Genomic DNA, 13086 nt, shown 5'->3' with positions numbered 1-13086 from the left:
AGCTTACCACAAAGCAGGCTTAGATACAGGACCCCGGCAGACAGTAATCTTATTCTGTATAAGATTGCTGTCTGCTTGGGCCCTTTATCTAAGCCTAACATGTGGTAGGCTTAGATACAGGATACAACAAACAATATCACACATAGGGCCCCTATCTATACCAATGTGTGATGCTGTCTGTTGGACCATGCATCTATGCAAACCACAATACGAGCGCTGCTTCCCCTTAATTTCCCTTACTTGCTCACACTGTGAATTGCTGACACGTCCGTGTCGGCGATTCACAGTGTGAGAAAGTGACCGGAATGAAGGGGAATCAGCGATCGTACAAGCTCTGCACCCCCTTCAAAACAGCTGATTGGCGGGAGACACCGACCCATCAGCTTCAGCAAGACTTTAGGTACACCACTGGGTCTGATAGAAAGTCTATGAGCCCGTACTTCGCTACATCGGCTTTCGGGAAAGAGCCAAACAGAAATGAAGAGGCTCAGCGCTCACACGAACAATTCTGCGGCTTCGTTTTAGCGATTGGTGAGGGGTCTTAGTGCTCGGACCCCCACCTATCAAAACTTCTGACATGTCAATATAACATGTCAGAAGTTTGTTGAACGTTTAGTTACCCATTAAGGTTAGGCATGGAGTTCCAGCATTTAACCACGTGGTGGCGACAGAACACAGAGAACACTCGTACACCAGCCCTTCTACTACAAATATCTATTGGCCTGAGACGAGCATGCTCAGAGTACAAGCCTGTGACTCCAGGAAGTGTAAGCTTGCTGAAGTTTGTACTGTAGCATTGCCTGCTATTCTGCCCAGTGACAGGTAATGCCCTCATTTCTCTGGTTACAAATGATCGGCTGATCACACACATATTTGTGATATTTGCTGTAAGAACAATGCATTGTGTCTATAAGCTACTGTATTAGTATGTATTTTGATGTATGGTCTATAACCGGTGGCTCTGATTGTTGTGAAACTACAATTCCCAGCATGTCGTGAGAGTCTGCGGCTTTCATGAGTAAGGAGGAGATTTATCAAAAGTGTCTTAGGACTCCTGAATTTACCTCAGAATGCCTCAAATTGTGCCAAATTTCTCAACATGCCACACCTTTCATGATAAATTTGGCACAAATCTCTTGGCATGTTAGACACTTTTCTTCCTTACCCCTCTCCATAGCTGATGTACATATATATATATATATATATATATATATATATATATATATATATATACCCCAATATTTTGCATTAAAAAATGGTTCATTATTATTATATTACTCTAGTCACGCTACTTTTCTTGACTTTTTTTTAAACCTGTTGAGGTAGATGTAAAAAGTACTGCCGCAGGTAAAATATATGATTTCAGCATATGTGACCACATCGCCCATAACATCGGGCTCTGTGTGTGCGCCCACACATGCTTAAATTCAATACGGGCACAAAAGATGAAAAATATTTCCTGTATTTAGTTCCCTATTTATGTCAGTATTGTGTCAACATTTTGGGTTGTGTTCTATGTTGTTTTTAATCTGTATTGCCATCAGTATTCTCTCCCATACTGTATTTTACATACAAACAGATCAAATATGTTCATAATACAGATGTGAAACATGGGTCCGTTATTTGACATTTTTCAGTTTCCATCAAGAGCTCTAGTATTTTGTATGGCGAGTATTGCACAGTCTGCTGTGGTGTTCTTGCGTTAAACACGATAAGGTTATGTTCACACAGGGCGAATACGCTGTATAAAAGCACACAGCGTATCCACTCTGGAAATCGGTTAAATACTTATGTAGTAATGGCGATGCGTCCCTCCGCTGTTCTTTAACCCGCCCTCCTGGGTTGACGTTTCATTCCATGTGACCGCTGCAGTTGAGCCCACCCCATTCTAAGCGGGTGTCAACTGTTTAAGACCCGTCAAGTTAACAGGCGGTATAGGAGATTACTCTGACTAGTTTAACACCTTAGATACCGCGGTCAATAGCGACCACAGCATCTAAACCATTAAAAAGAGGGGACGTCCCTACTGTGACACGATGGCAGGTTGCCGATGGTTGTCACGGCAGCCTGGGAGCCTAATGAAGGCTTCCGAGGACTCCCATCTTTGTGCAGACTCAATAGGAGCCTGTCAGAAACGCGATATACCGATACATTAGTATTTCAGTATATTCTGCAAGCGATCTAACGATCACTGGTTCAAGTCCCCTAAGGGCACTAATAAAAAAAAAAAGTAAAAATATATCAGTTAAAGATTTTCTTTTTATGTACAAAAAAATATTAAAGTTTAAAAGAAAAACCTTTCCCTCCCCCCAATGAATGTTAAAAAAATAAATAAATAAACATAATTGGTATTGACGCGTCCGTAAAAGTCTGAACTATTACAATATCATACCATTAAACATGCACGGTAAACGCATAGAAAAAAATTATTTCAAATGCCAGAATTGCTGTTTTTTGGTCACTTCCTCTCCTACAAAAAAATGGAATAAAATTTTAGAGAAAAATATTGTGTACCCCTGAAAACTAGAGGCCGCCCCACTAAATACAAGCCCTCACACCACTCAATCGACTGAAAAGTAAAAAAAGTTATGGCTCTCAGAATATGGTGACACAAAAAAAGTTTTTTTTTTTTTAACGATAAGGTCTCTTGCACACGACCGTTGTGCCACTCGGGCTGTTTTTGATGGCATCCAAGTGGCACCCAATAGTTTTCACGGTCCCATTCACTTTAGCGGGTGAATCGGGTTTGTGAAAACACAGCACACACGCATGAGGCGTAAGGGTATGTTCACATGGCTTATTTTCAGCCATTTTTCGGGCGTAGACGCCTGAAAAAACGGAAGGTGAACACCTCCAAACATCCGCCCTTTGATTTTAATGTGAAAAACGGCGCTTTGCTCTTACGGTGCATTTTTTTACGTTTGAAAAAACGGTGCGTAAAAAATGCCCTGTAAAAAGAAGCGCATGTCACTTCTTGAGCCGTTTTTCATTTTTCAATAGAAATACAACTCCAAAAACGGCCGCGAAAAACGCATCAAAAATCGTTTGATGCTTAAAAAACGGCTGAAAATTAGAGGCTGTTTTCCGTTGAAAACGGCTCCGTATTTTACAGCTGTTTTTTGTTTGGCGTGTGAACAAACCCTTGGTCAAGTTTTCTTTGTAAAAGTAGTGAAACTAAAAAAAAAGTATATAAATTGGGTATCGACATAATCGTATTTACCCACAGAGTAAAGTCAACCTATGGTTTTTACTGCACAGCGAACGCCGTAAAAACGAAACCCAAGAAATAATGGTGTTTTTTTTTCCCCATTTCACACCACAAAATAAATACAATAGGGTACAATAAATGGTGGCGTAAAAAAAATGTCAACTTGTCCCGAAAAAACAACCCCTCATACGGCCGTAAAGCCAAAGAAATAAAAAAACATTATGGCTTTTGGAAGGTGACATATGATCCTTTTTATTTGGGTTCTTCTTTCCTTCATTGTACACCAGGTTCAGCTAAATTTTATTTAATGTATTTGCCTATTAGGGTATGTTCACACGGCCTATTTTCGGCCGTTTTTCGGGCCGTAAACGCCCGAAAAAACAGCTGAAAAATCGGAAGCAGAACGCCTCCAAACATCTGCCCATTGATTTAAATGACAAAAACGGCGTTCTGTTCCGACGGAGCGTTTTTCGCGCCGTTTTTTACACGTGAAGAAAAAAACGGCTGCGAAAAAGAAGTACAGGTCACTTCCTGGGACGTTTTTGGAGGCGTTTTTCATTGACTCTATCGACAAAAGCTCCAAAAACGTCTGAAAATCAGGAGCTGTTTTCCTTTTAAAACAGCAACATATTTTGAGACGTTTTTGTGTGAACATACCCTTAGGGCCTGTTCACACGGAGTATTTTTACGAGCTTTTTGGAGCTAAAAACGCTCCGCAAAACTCGTCAAAAACCGGCCGAAAATTCCTCCCATTGATTTCGGTGGGAGGCGGGGGCAGTTTTCTCCCGCGAGGCGGGCATGTCCCTTCTATCTTCGCGCGTTTACGCCTCTGACCTCCCATTGACATCAATGGGAGGTAGAGAAAGCGTATTTCGCTGAGTTTTTTGCCCGTAGCACTCAATGGCCGCGGGCGAAAAACGCGGCAAACGACGTGCAGGAAGGACAAAATCTGTGTCAAAATCCAAAACGGAATTTTGAGGCCGAATTTTCTTCCTGCAAAAAACTGTGTGAACGAGGCCTTAGGGTGGACACGATTCCAATATATCGGTGAAACTGGGATTCCGCTGCGCTGCAGATTCGGTTGAAACTGCAATGTGGTTTTTTGCCTTAAAGGGAACCTGTCACCAGCATTTCACCTATTAAACCGACTATACCTGGTGGTAGTGGGTGAAAAATCATTTCTATATAACCTATAATTGTCTTCTTAGTCGGCTCTGTAGCTTTAGTATTTAGCTTTTTAGTGTTCCCACACCGTATGCTAATGAGCAGAAAAGAGTCAGATCTTCATTTGGAAAGAGTCAAATCTTCATTCCTCAAGTCTTTCCGAGTTTACCTCACCTTCTTACTTTTGATTGACAGCTCCTCGCCTTCCCCCAGCACACAAAATCCCGCGCTTATGCACTGATGTCCTCTTCTGGGGTGTGCGCACAAAGGGACACCGCATAATTACGATAAAAGGCGCAAAACGTTTGCAGACCGATATTTACAGTCGGAGGAGGAGTTTAGGAGCGGGGATAACGGCAATGAACTTTTTATAGCAGCGGCCAGTGAGGGAGAAGTAAAGTTCAATAGGTGAAATGCTGGTGACAGGTTCCCTTTAATTGTTTTTGTGCTCCCATAGGAAATAATGAGATGTGGCGAGGATAAATATGCTGCTTTTTTAGGGTATGTTCACACGCAAACGTAAAATACGTCTGAAAATACGAAGCTGTTTTCAGGCGAAAACAGCTCCTGATTTTCAGATGTTTTTGTAACAACTCGCGTTTTACGCTGCGTATTGTACGGCCGTTATTGGAGCTGTTTTTCGAGTCCATGAAAAACGACTCCAAAAACGTCCCAAGAAGTGACATGCACTTCTTTTTCGCGGGTGTCTTTTTACGCGCCGTATTTTGACAGTGACACGTAAAATGACACCTCGTGGAAACAAAACACCGTAAAACCCATTGCAAGCAATGGGCAGATGTTTGTAGTCGTAATGGAGCCGTTTTTTCAGGCGTAATTCGAGGCATAAAACGCCCGAATTACGTCTGAAAACACTGCGTGTGAAAATACACTAAGGCCGGATTTACACGAGCGTGTGCGTTTTGCGCGTGCAGAAAACGAGCCGTTTTGCACGCGCAAAAGGTACTTAGCTCCATGTGTCATCAGCATATGATGCGTAGCTGCGTGATTTTCGCGCAGCCGCCATCATTATGACACTCTGTTTGTATGTTTGTAAACAGAAAAGCACGTGGTGCTTTTTTGTTTTCATTCATACTTTTTACTGCTGTTGCGCGAATCACGTACGTCACACGGAAGTGCTTCCGTGTGGTGCGCGTGATTTTCACGCACCCATTGACTTCAATGGGTGCGTGATGCGCGAACAATGCACAAATATAGGACATGTCGTGAGTTTTACACAGTGGACTTACGCTGCGTGAAAATCACGGACTGTGCACGGCCCCATAGACTAACATAAGTCTGTGCGTGGCGCGTGAAAATCACGCGTGCTGCACGGACGTATATCACGTTCGTCTAAATACGCCCTTAGGGCATGACCACACGTGGCGGATTTCCTCCGCAACTGTCCGCATCAATGCCGCACAGAATCTGCGTTGCAGATTCTGCTGCGGATCTGCACAAAATGTGCAGTAAATTGATGCGGACTAGCTGCTGCGGACTGCGGGAAAAGTGCTTCCCTTCTCCCTATCAGTGCAGGATAGAGAGAAGGGACAGCACTTTCCCTAGTGAAAGTAAACGAATTTCATACTTACCGGCCGTTGTCTTGGTGACGCGTCCCTCTTTCGGCATCCAGCCCGACCTCCCTGGATGACGCGCCAGTCCATGTGACCGCTGCAGCCTGTGCTTGGCCTGTGATTGGCTGCAGCCATCACTTAGACTGAAACGTCATCCTGGGAGGCCGGACTGGAGACAGAAGCAGGGAGTTCTCGGTAAGTATGAACTTATATTTTTTTACAGGTTGCTGTATATTGTGATCGGTAGTCACTGTCCAGGGTGCAGAAACAGTTACTGCCGATCGCTTAACTCTTTCAGCACCCTGGACAGTGACTATTTACAGACGTCTCCTAGCAACGCTCCCGTCATTACGGGAGCCCCATTGACTTCCTCAGTCTGGCTGTAGACCTAGAAATACATAGGTCCAGCCAGAATGAAGAAATGTCATGGCAAAAAAGCAAGACGTATCCGCAGCACACATAACATGTGCATGACAGCTGCGGACTTCATTGCGGAACTTAGAATCTCCATTGAAGTCAATGGAGAAATTCCGCCATGAGTCCGCCACTGCTCTGCAACAGACAGAGCATGCTGCGGACACCAAATTCCGCTCCGCAGCCTATGCTCCGCAGCGGAATGTTACGCATCGTCTAAACGAACACTTCTAAATAGAAGTGGAAGTCAATGCAGAAACGGCTCCGCTGCGGATTAACGCTGCGGAGTGTCCGCAGCGGAATTTAAGTGAAATTCCGCCACGTGTGAACCCAGCCTTAGGGTATGTGCACATGGTGAGAGGCTTTTACGTCTGAAATGACAGACTGTTTTCAGGAGAAAACAGCTGCCTCGTTTCAGACGTAAATGCACCTCCTCGCATTTTGCGAGGCTTCTCTGACGCTCGTAAATTTTGAGCTGTGCTTCATTGAGTTCAATGAAGTACGGCTCAAATTACGTCTGAAAGAAGTGCCCTGCACTTCTTTTGACGAGGCTGTATTTTTACGCGTCGTCGTTTGACAGCTGTCAAACGACGACGCGTAAATGACAGGTTGTCTGCACAGTACGTCGGCAAACCCATTCAACTGAATGGGCAGATGTTTGCCGACGTATTGTAGCTGTATTTTCAGACGTAAAACGAGGCATAATACGCCTCGTTTACGTCTGAAATTAGGTCGTGTGAACCCAGCCTTAGGGTATGTTCAAACGCTTACTAAAAAACATCTGAATATACGGAGCTGTTTTCAGAGAAAACAGCCTCTGATTTTCATGCGTTTTTGAAGGTGAAAATGAAGCTTCTTTTAATTTGGAGCTTTTTGACGAGTTTTTTTGACGCGGAAACCGTTCCGCAAAACTCGTCAAAAACCGCCCGAAAATGCCTCCCATTGATTTCAATGGGAGGTGGACGAGTTTTTTTACCGCAAGCGGAAAAACCGCGTTGCGGTAAAGTGTAGTGACATGACCTATCTTGAGGCGGTTTCCGCCTCCAAAACCCCATTTTAATCAGTCAGAAACGGGGAAAAAAAAACACCTCGATCAGTGTTTTGAGGAGTTTTTGTCGAACCACTGACCACTGTGCAAAAACCGTCTCGAGCAGTTTTTGCAGGAGGAATTTTCCTCCTGCAAAAAACTCTGTGTGAACACAGCCTTTTCTGGCTTCTTTTGAGGCGTTTTTTGAGGCGTTTTTCATAGTGTTCAATGGAAAATGAGCTCCAAAAAACGCCTCAAGAAGTGACATGCTACTTCTTTCTACGGAGCGTCTTTTTACGCTCCGTTTTTTAAAACAGCGGCCTAAAAAGACGCCTCGTATAAATTAAATGCTGTTTTTCCCATTGATTTCAATGGGCAGGTGTTTGTAGGCGTTCAGCTTCTGTTTTTTCAGGCGTAAATGCCCCAAAATACACCTGAAAACACTGTGTGTGAACATACCCTAGAGTAATTCACACTTGTGGTAATGATGCGTCAGATCGTTACATAATTAACACACTGAAAAAAAACGCGGTAATAAACTGTGATTTGACCATACCGCATCAATATACACTTAACCCTTAGGGTATGTGCACACGGTGAGAGGCTTTTACGGCTGAAATGACAGACTGTTTTCAGGAGAAAACAGCTGCCTCGTTTCAGACGTAAATGCTCCTCCTCGCATTTTGCGAGGCGTCTCTGACAGTCGTAAATTTTGAGCTGTGCTTCATTGAGTTCAATGAAGAACGGCTCAAATTACGTCTGAAAGAAGTGTCCTGCACTTCTTTTGACGAGGCTGTATTTTTACGCGTCGTCGTTTGACAGCTGTCAAACGACGACGCGTAAATGACAGGTTGTCTGCACAGTACGTTGGCAAACCCATTCAAATGAATGGGCAGATGTTTGCCGACGTTTTGTAGCCGTATTTTCAGACGTAAAACGAGGCATAATACGCCTCGTTTACGTCTGAAAATAGGTCGTGTGAACCCAGCCTTAGGCCTCATTTACACGAGCGTGTGCGTTTTGCGCGCGCAAAAAACGCTGCGTTTTGCGCGCGCAAAAGGCACTTGGCAGCTCCGTGTGTCATCCGTGTATGATGCGCGGCTGCGTGATTTTCGCGCAGCCGCCATCATAGAGATGAGGCTAGTCGACGCCCGTCACTGTCCAAGGTGCTGAAAGAGCTAACTGATCGGCAGTAACTCTTTCAGCACCCTCGACAGTGAATGCCGATCACAATATACACCAACCTGTGAATAAAAAAAGATGTTCAAACTTACCATGAACTGCCTGCTTCCTCCAGTCCGGTCTCCCGGCCGTTGCCTTGGTGACGCGTCCCTCTCTCGTCATCCGGCCCCACCTCCCAGGATGACGCCGCAGTCCATGAGACCGCTGCAGCCTGTGATTGGCTGCAGCCTGTGCTTGGCCTGTGATTGGCTGCAGCTGTCACTTGGACTTAACTGTCATCCCGGGAGGTCGGACCGGAGTTATCGGTAAGTCAGAACGTCTTTTTTTTTTTACAGGTTCATGGATTTTCGGAGCGGAAGTCACTGTCCATGGTGCTGAACCAGTTTAACGCTTTCAGCACCGTGGACAGAGACTGTCTCCTGACGTCGCGTACCCGAACATTTTTTACCGGTTTCGGTCAAAACGAGTTTTGCCGAACCCGGTGAAGTTCGGTGCGCTCATCTCTAATTTGACACTCCGTTTGGATGTTTGTAACCAGAAAAGCACGTGGTGCTTTTCTGTTTACATTCAGGAGTTTGACAGCTCTTGCGTGATTTTCGCGCATGCAACGCAGGACCGTCAGTGTGGCATGCGTTGTTTTCACGCACCCATTGAAGTCAATGGGTGCGTGTTGCGTGAAAAACGCAAGAATATAGAACATGTCGTGAGTTTTACGCAACGCACTCACGCTGCGCAAAATTCACGCATCGTCTAAACAGCCCCATAGACTATTATAGGTGCGTACGACACGCGTGAAAAGCACGCGCGTCGCACGCGCGTATAATACGCTCGTGTAAATGAGGCCTTAGGGTAACCCCCAACTTGTAGGTTACAGCTGCACGCAATATTGTATTATGATACTATAGGGTGCATTTTCTTCTATAACATTGCTAGTGTATCCCTTGTCTTATGCATTTACTTTTCCATTTTGTTTACTTGAAGAGATGAGAATAAAAGGTGAGCAAGTTCTTAATTACGGTCATCAATAAACCTATTTTCTTGTCTGTAGTTAAAAGGTTAAGGACTTGTATGTCTGTTATCAGATATAGAAATCTTTACAATACTTAAAGTTCAAGTTATCCCAATAATATCTACCAATCCTGTATAAAACTATGTAAAAGTTCACATTCCTAGACAGAAAATTAATTTTTATTTATTTTTTTCAATTCCATTAAAAGTTTTGCTTGCTATAGCATCTTTTCCACCGTGAGAAAGATATACAAAGCAAATATGTCTTTAACAACCAATTACATCACGGACTAGTGTAGTGTAGAAATACACTTCCTTTAAGTTTTTCTAAGGTCCTGTTCACACAGATTTTTTGGGCGTGGAAACCGCTCCGCAAAACTCATCAAAAACCGCCCGAAAATGCCTCCCATAGATTTAAAAAAAACATAAATTCTGAAAATGTTTTTTATTGTTTTTTTTCACGACGTTCACTTTCGGCTATAAATGACAATTTTACTTTATTCCGCAGGTTGATACGGTTATGATGATACCATATGTATATAGTTTTTTTTTGTGTTTTGCAGTGTTTTGCGCAATAAAATTACTTTTTAAGAGAAAATACATTTTTTTGTGTCACCATATTCTGAGAGCCATAACTTTATTTTTCAGTCAAAAAAGCTGTATCAGGGCTTGTTTTTTGCAGGATGGGTTGTAGCATTTATTGGTTCTATTTTGGGGTACATGTACATTTTGTATCACTTTTTATTCTATATTTTGGGAGGGGTGGCGACCAAAAAATCTTTTTTGCAGTGTTCACAGTGCCAGAAAAGTAATATTATAGTGTGGGTCGTTACGAACGCGGTGATACCAAAGTGTACTTTTTTTTACGTTTTCATTTTTTCCTATAATAAAATACTTTTATTATAGGGAAAAAAAAGTATTTTTTGTTTTTGTAACTTAGAACTTTTATTTTTACACTTTTTTATAAGACATTTTAAACTTTTTTTAAACTTTTTTTTTTTTTTTTTGTCCCACTAGGGGACTTGAAGACTTGCAGCACTTATTGCTGCTAGAATACATTACACTACCTATGTAGTGTAATGTATTCTAACTGTAACTGTATGTTCACACGTGCACGTCCGTTACGGCTGAAATTACGGAGCTGTTTTCAGGCGAAAACAGCTCCTGATTTCAGACGTAATGGCATGTGCAGGCGTTTTTCACAGCGTCCATTACGGACGTAATTGGAGCTTTTTTTCTATGGAGTCAATGGAAAACGGCTCCAATTACGGCCCAAGAAGTGACATGCACTTCTTTGACACGGGCATCTTTTTTACGTAAAAAAAATGACCGTCTGCACAGTACATCGTAAAAGCCATTCAAATGAATGGGCAGATGTTTGCCGACGCCTTCAAGCAGTATTTTCGGCCGTAATTTCAGGCGTAAAACGCCTGAATTACGTCCGTAAATAGTGCGTATGAACATACCCTTACTGTGACGTAAGACTCTGAGGACCAGCCGGAGGCTACCAGCCATAGTCAGCCCCCGAAATTGCATTGCGGGGGCTGCCGATGTGCTACAAACCCCCTAAATGCGGCAATCACAATTGACCGCTGCATTTAAGGGGTTAATTGCCAAAATCAGCAGCGAAGGGACAGCTGATCGGCAACAGGAAGAGCAGGGCTTACACCCTGCACGTTTAATCGGCGATGCGGTGTAGCGCCGCTCGGCAGTTAACTGTTAGAGGTCCAGACGTGACTGCACGTCAAGGTGCGCTAACTAACTGCTTGCCTGGACGTTCAGTTACGTCAAGGTGCGGGAAGGGGTTAAAGAAGTCAAATTCTTCATAAACTTCTATAACTTTTTTGACCTAAACTTGTGGTTTTTCAAATACCATATTAAGGAAATCTGAGTTAAAGGGGTTGTCCAGTTGGGGGGCTGTTTTTTATACTGATGATCTATCTTGTGGATAGGTCATCAGTATATGATCAGTTAGAGTGTGACACCCAGACTCTTTTGGCTGCCTCCGGGTGCTAGAAGCTATGCAGAGTCGGTGCCGGAAGCAGAAATCTACTTACATTGTATCCTGTGGATAGGTCAACAGTAAAAAAAACAAAAAACAGTCCCCAGCCTGGACAAACCCTTTAATAAAGGTGGGTCCCCTATACAGGCCCCTCATCAATTATAGAGAGTGGCTACAAAGTATGTTTCACTTCCAGGATGTCCATGCATTACAGGGACAGCCCATTTATTTCAATGTAACACTGTAATGTTTCATATTCCCTCCTGTCGCATTCAGGAAACTGAGCGCTTGCTGCTGGGTTCCCCCACAGATAACAGCATCACAGATTTCAAATAAAAATGCATTTCAAAAAGCGGGCAACCCCTTTGAACATAAAATGACACTCCCTTACCAAATCCAAGTCACATGATGGTCAACTGTGGAGTTAGACTTTCATGGAAAACAAAGGGCTGCCCATAGCATCCAGTCAGAGTAGTGATTTTATTACTGCAATTCAGGGGATGTTAGGGATCCAATTTGAATATCTTTGGAAGTTGATATTTTTTTCTTGAGAGCAAATGTCTGAGATTGTCTGACAGCTTGTAAAGGTGCAAGGTGGGCAGGAAGCACACTCGTTTATTGCACAATGGCGTTTGGCTCCTACTTCTGACATGGTGTGAACCGAAACTGGGGACCTCTACCCGGCGGGAGTCCCCCTTGCACTGGCTACATCAAAATCCTGCATAGGGGGCGTGGCTTAGCGGCATATGTGAGCGGACGCAGGAACCGGAGCTCCCGCTGCCGATATCCTGATACACATCCTGTGGCTGAGCTCTCCTAACGGAGACATACCTGTGAAGAGAGGGGAGAAGGAGGAGAACCTGGGGACACGATTCTGGATCATTTGGAGGCTGTAATGACCCATTCCAGAAAATCTAAGGCGGCAGAGGACGGTGAGCTGGGAGTGCAAGATGGCGCCGACACGTGCATGTTTGCAGAGAGCAAGGATTTGAGAGGGGCGGCGGCATCCCGGCTGGAGCGCTTTGCGAGAAAGATACCAATGAAGGATGATGCTGATGGAGAGATGTCAGATGGAGGGAAAGAGCAGGCAGGCCGCTCAGGGTCTAGATATGAATCGCTGCGGGCACAGATGGAGTCAGAGGAGGAGGAGAATGGAGAAGATGCTGCAGGCAGCTCAGGAGGAGGGCCGGATCGAGGCTCGCATAGCTTGAATAAGCCTGGGCCCACGCTGGCAGATGTCTTTTCGGCGGTAAGCCTGTGTAATGCCACGCTAGCTAAACTTACCTGCCAGATGGGCGGAATTAAGGAGGATATCTCCATCATACGCCACGATCTGCAGAAAGTGTCGGAGCGTACAACAGCGGTGGAAGGCCGGGTCAGCGAGTTGGAAGACAGAATGCTGCCCATGAGGAGGGATGTAAATGCGGTAGCTGTGGATGTTACTTATCTTTTATCTAAAACTGATGATCTGGAGAATCGTCTACGTCGCAATAATGTGAGGATGGTGGGA

General features: G+C 44.1%; 1 protein-coding gene across 2 annotated transcripts in view; it reads left to right on the top strand.

Annotated features, from left to right (window-relative positions):
- The first annotated feature begins 752 nt into the window (after positions 1-752).
- The window catches only part of CYP4F22 (cytochrome P450 family 4 subfamily F member 22), a 94763-nt gene continuing 82429 nt past the window's right edge, over positions 753-13086 (top strand). For both annotated transcript variants that reach the window (XM_075853206.1, XM_075853205.1), the window contains exon 1: positions 753-822. The gene's annotated coding sequence lies outside the window, so the exon portion shown is untranslated. The remainder of the gene's footprint in view (positions 823-13086) is intronic.

This window comes from Rhinoderma darwinii, chromosome 2, assembly GCF_050947455.1.
Source record: "Rhinoderma darwinii isolate aRhiDar2 chromosome 2, aRhiDar2.hap1, whole genome shotgun sequence".
In the NCBI taxonomy this organism is placed as follows: Eukaryota; Metazoa; Chordata; class Amphibia; order Anura; family Rhinodermatidae; genus Rhinoderma; species Rhinoderma darwinii.
Note: the sequence above shows the minus strand (reverse complement) of the source record. Positions and strands in the feature narration are given on the sequence as shown.